Source organism: Mesoplodon mirus, assembly GCF_964341445.2.
Source record: "Mesoplodon mirus genome assembly, chromosome: 6".
Lineage (NCBI taxonomy): Eukaryota > Metazoa > Chordata > Mammalia > Artiodactyla > Ziphiidae > Mesoplodon > Mesoplodon mirus.
Genome location: NC_138982.1, coordinates 66731310 through 66737309, shown reverse-complemented (window position 1 = coordinate 66737309; position 6000 = coordinate 66731310).

The following is a 6000-nucleotide window of genomic DNA, read 5'->3' as shown; positions in this document are numbered from 1 at the left end:
TGATCTTCTAGTGGTGCGATCTCTGCTTTTGCCCACTTATGTCGAGACTGGAGCAGGGCAGGGGAATTCCCTTGTGGCCTGGACAGATGGGGTCGTTAGGCCTTAATCTCTTTATCCTTGGCCATGGTTTGCACTGCTTTAATCCCCAGGCTCACATTGCTGCTGAGGCAGGGCATAATTCTTGTCGTTAAGAGGGTGTACAATGTGGCATGTGTGTTTGAATGTGAATTTGCATTCTCCCAGCTCACACTTCACTTCTTTTTTTGGAAAACGAAATACCCTAAAGTCCCTGACGACTGAATATGAAAAATGCTCTGGGTAGGCTTTGCTTCAAAATCTGCTCCCCAGCTATGTTTATATTTATCCTAGTCCTACTCACATGTCCCCTCTTCCTGGGGCCAGGAAAGGCAGATCATTTGTGACCGTGGACAGAGCACGGCACTTGGTGGCAGAAACAGGAGTTTCCAGGACTTGACCTCTGACCTTAATGAATACATTCAGCCCTTCCCTAGCCCAGCTCACATTCACAGCCTGCCTGAGTTCATTTATATACTTTTTTCATTGCAATTCTCTGACCTCCCTGTCCCTACAGGCAACAGGGTACTCTTGTCATCTTTTTCCATGTGGAGGATTTGGAATAGCCAGTAACATGAGCACCCAACCTCAGAACTTGGTGTCCTATTCAGCAGTTTGTTTTTTCATCTGGGCCAGTTAGAAGGGAAGGATTTGTAAAGGTCTAATCGCCTATTGTTGTCTTTTGTGCTGGATACACACGCTCCTTCTTTGCTGTGTTTGGGTGTCCGTGGGGAGTGATGGGTACAGCCCACCCAGCGCAGCACCTCCCCACCCTGGAAGGCAGCTGTTCTGCATAGAGCTTGGCCTTCTGCCTTGTGTAGGTGATACAACTGGCCAGCTGCCTTGCCTCTCTCTCTCTCTGTCCTGCTGACTGATGCTCCCAGGTTGTTCAACCCCATGTTCCCGAGGTTGTGCCTCAGGGCCCCTTAGGGTGCGTCGAGGGAACACCCTCGACTGCTCTGTTCTCCTGCCTGACTCACTCGCCTCCCACCTCCCCACTGGCCCTATTTCCCTCCCTTGCCAGATCCAGCTGGGCTGAGTGGCAGGGAACCATGTGTCCAGCCTGGCTGCATTCCAGAAATGTCAGGAGGATTACCCAAAGGGGAACAACACCACTTCAGTGACCCCCCTGCACATTCTCCCTAACCTTTCAGATGTCGGCTTGACAACAGTGGAGAAGCTGCAACAATACAGACTACACCCCAACCTCTTAAGAGGCCATTGCCATGCTCAGAGCTGTGGACCCTGATGGCATTTCAACAGGGAACAAGGACTGATCCGGACATCTGCATCAGGCCTCCCTCAGGGGACTGAAGGCTGAGGAAAGGGCCCCAGATTTTCACGATGACACAGTTTTCCTCCCTCACCCCACCTCATGTTCTTCTAAAAGCGAACATTTGGGAAAGCTGAGTGCAGCAGCTTTGCTTGCTGGCAGATCCCTGGCTGAGGCCTGTGCTGGCCAGAGCCAAGCGTGTGTGGCTTCAGGACTAGCCGAGTGGGATTATGGTGCAGCTGTGTGTGGCCCAGGTGTCTTGCTGTGGCTCCAGGCACAGGACAGACACATGCCATCAGCAAAACCTCTGTCTCCTGCTGTTAGTTCTCAAGCACACTGCTCTCTGCAGTGTGTCCAAGGTCCACAGTGGTGGGCCAGGCTGGGCCAGAGCTGTAATATCCAGCACACAGCTGATTTGTTAGGAAACACCTTCAATGTGCAATGGTCGAAAATCACCTCAATGTCCTTAAGAGACCCAGGCAGCCTGTTGTGTGTGCTGTGCTCGTCAAGTGAACATGGAATTGTCAGCAGATTCTTTCCCGAGCTGTCACCACTGAAAATTTATGCTGCACATTAGGTCCTCCCTTGCTTGTAATGCTGACGACGGATGCGGGCACTTGATTTCTCCTCATTTTGCGGATGAGTTGGTTTGAAGACTGGAATTAAAACATGAGTGGCTTCTCAGATAGCAGCAGTGAATGTGGCAGGAAGCCTAGAACCCGGCTCTCATTTTCATTTCCTTTTCCTTTCTCTTTCTTCTTCTTCCTCTGTCTCTCTGTTTGGCGTTTCAAATCGTTGTTCTTTGTATGGTTCACCTTGATCGACTTGGTCTGTAAAGCATTTTTTTGCTAGAAGCATGTAGATTCTCAATGTGAAAGGAAGCATAAATATTAGCTCTGCCAGTGCCGGCCATTAGAACTCTCTGCTGTGATGCAGAGGTTCTCTATTCTGCTCTGTTCAGTTCAGTAGCCATGGGCCCCGTGTGACTACTGAGCGTTTGAAGTATGGCTAATATGACTAAGGAACTGAATTTTAAATTTTATTCGATTGTAATTCATCTAATTTGAATTGAAATAGCCACTTGTGACTATTGACTACAAACCCATCCATTATACAGATGGGAAAGTGAGACCCAGGAAGTTTACTGGAACTTGCCCAAGAGCACAGAGTGAGCAGCTGTCTTAAAGCCATCTAGAACAGGGGTTCCCAAACCCCGGGCCATGGACTGGTACCGGTCCGTGGCCTGTTAGGAACCAGGCCACACAGCAGGAGGTGAGCGGTGGGCAGGAGAGCAAGGGAAGCTTCACCTGTATTTACAGCCGCTCCCCATCGCTCGGATTACCGCCTGAGCTCCGCCTCCTGTCAGCATTATGGTGAGTTGTATAATTATTTCATTATATATTACAATGCAATAATAATAGAAATAAAGTGAACACTAAAGGTAATGCACTTGAATCACCCCCAAACCATCCCCCTCCCCACCCTGGTCCATGGAAAAATTGTCTTCCATGAAACTGGTCCCTAGTGCCAGAAATGTTGGGGACTGCTGATCTAGAAGATTAGTAGGTACCTTTTGACTAATAAAATAGTAATTGATATCTTCGGCATAATGTTTTTAAATGCTTCATAATTTACAAAATAAAAGAAATAGGCCACTACTAAAATACCATTACATTTTGTGCCAGGTTAACCCTTTGCATAATTACCTTGTATGAAAGGAGGGGTACACCAAGGGGGAAATTGGGCTGGGCAAGCCTGGCCTGTTATTCCACAAAAGGCCCTAGAGTGGCGCTGTTGTATAACTTCTGAGGCCTGCTGACTCCGAAATCAAAAAACCCAAACAAATGAAAAATCTACCTTGTTCTTCCTATTCCTGCTCTGCCCACCTCTAACCGTTTATTCTTTTATGCTCAGATCTTTGAATATTTTACTTCCCAGTAGAAAGAGAAATAAAATTCTCTCTGTGAGCCTACAGAAATAGAATTCCATTTGTAGGGGAGGAAAGTATGAAGTTTGGCTCTTATTTTTAAAATGCATTGAGAATTCTAACTCCTAAAGGAAGTCTGAACACCTGTTTATCCATTTTTCAATAGATAAGGTTAAGGTGGTACAAAGCCATAACTCACCAATACTCTGAGGTCTTGTCCTTTGAGGACACTTTCTTAAATGACATCTCAGATCACTTAAATGGTCAGAATGTCATTTCTGGGAAAGGTGGGGCAACACATATTTGTAGATGGTGGCAGGATAAGGACATCTGGCAGCTAACATGCAAGGTTCCAGTCTAAGATTTCTGAAGACCTGACTAAAGGGCATATTAATAGTTTTCTGTATAAGCCACCTAGTGCTTTAGCGTCTGAGGCCCACAGATTCGGTTCCTCCCATCCTATTAATGTTGTTCTCTCTCCTGGAGAGAACACTTCATATAGACATTTAATAATGCCGTGTGCCTTGTAATTCCCTTAAAAGTTAATGAACGTGTTAGAATTAATTTTAATAAATGTTGATTAATTGCAGTTTGCCTTGTGTTTTGAAGAACAAAGGCGTCCCACAGTATTTGGCCGCTTTTCCTCAGTCACTGTGACACTGCTCACAGCAGGTGGCACTGTGGCCCTGCGGATGCCAGCAGGAAAGGCTGGTGCAGGACCAGAGGGAGAAACCCCAACAGACGCTCAATCCGGGCTCCACAACTAGAGCTACCCCATGACAATTAGGGGCTGGACAGAGACAGAATGATAGGCTTAAGGAAAATTTAAAAGGGTCACTGAGACTGCAATTAATTCAAAATAGGGGAATCGCTTGAGCCTTCTGTAATTTTATTCAATCAAGTTTTATTGAGTTCCTGACAGGTTTGGAATCGCATCTGTGAACAGCATGGTTATTGCCTTCCAAAAATATCAGATAATGGTTTGCTGTGTGTGTGTATGTAAGTGTGTGGTGTGTGTGTGTGGTGTGTGTGTAAGTGTGTGGTGTATATGCAAGAATGTGTGTGTGTATGGTATATGTAAGAGTGTGTGTGGTGTGTATGGAAGTGTGTGTGGTGTGTGTGTGGTGTGTACATGATGTGTATATAAACGTGTGTGTGGTGTTTGTGTGTGTATGCAGTGTGTTTATGTATGTAGCTGTGGTGTGTGGTGTGTGTGTGTGAGAGGTGGGGCGAATGGGGGGAGGAAAGATGTGTAACTGATACTACAACGTGCTGCCTATTGACAAATATGTTCTAGATACTGCAGAGGCCAATACTTGCTGCTACACAGTAAAGATCGCTCATCACAGGTGCACAGAGAGGGAGCACAACTACATCTTTTTTTTGTCTGGAGAATGAAGAGACAGAAATAGTGACCTTCCAAGGTTATCTCCAGCTCTAACATTCTAGAAGTTTGTGGATATTTTCATAAACTCTGGCACTTACTACACCTTCAGAGTTTACAAAACAGACCACTGTCCTTCAAATCAACTGGACTAAGGGGAGTCACGGAGCTAGATTACTCTCAATGTCATGTCTTATTTGGCCTTCGGATACTATTTAACAGGCTTCCTGTCCAAATGGCCTGTGATGGTGACCAAGGCAATTAGGGAGATTGATTTGGCATGCACCATTTCATGCTTGACTTCTTACGGTGAGAGATGGCAGAGCCCATCAGGGTCCAAGATAACCAAATTTGATTTTGCCCAAATTAGGACGTTAATTTTCCAAGTTGTTTTGGTGGTTGGTATATTTAACTTAAATCTTATTATTTTTTAGAATAAGTGTCTCAGAAAGAGGATTTTCAAAATTATATTAAATTTAGTTGTCCTTCCTAAAGGTCTTTTTGTCCCCTTTACACTAGTTTATAGTTTAAAAATTAAAAAACAAAACAAAACACCAATAACGTTTCAAATTAATTTCATGGTGTTATTTTCTGAGCTTCTTTGTGTATCATGTACTATGTCACCTCAATCTGTTCATTACTTTTAGGTTGCTTTATTTTTTTTACTACTGTTTTTTTGCCGTTTGAAGGCTTTAAAATGCCAGAGAATAATAACCTTGAACAAAAAAGCCATAGCTAAAACAGCTCTGATATTTTCTGGATATTGATTCCCTAATTGGATTAGAGTCTCCCTTTTACAGAATTCCAACGAGGTAAAGGGACAGTCCATGATTCACAGCTGGCTGTATCTCGTCCCAGGGACCATGAGTGAAGCTCATTCATTCAACAAACACTGATTAAGAGTCTACGGTGGGCCTGGCTCTGGGCGCTGCTGGCCTTGCCCTTACACTGCTTTCCTGATGTCAGTTATGGGGCGAGTAGGCAGGAAAGGCAGCACGAATTTTGGAGTCTCTTCCAATTTGTTCTCATGTCTGTCTCAGCAGGGAAGAGCCTCTGGAAATTACTGATGGGAAGGGAAATGGCAGGTGACCCGAGAAGCGTTACCAAGGCTTTTCTCTCCATGTACCTGGAAACTTAGGTGGCTCCTAGGTGACAGTCTAGACTTTATGGGATGCTATTTAACCAGGCTCAAGACATTGTGGCTGCCCCAAGAGCCCAGAGCATGAAGGCAGAATTAACTTTCCAGTGGAGATTTAAGCCTACAATTCTGGCAGATAGCTTCTGAAATTGCAGCTGATGGGGAAATACATTTTGTGAGATTTTGAGAGGTATTGGGAGTCC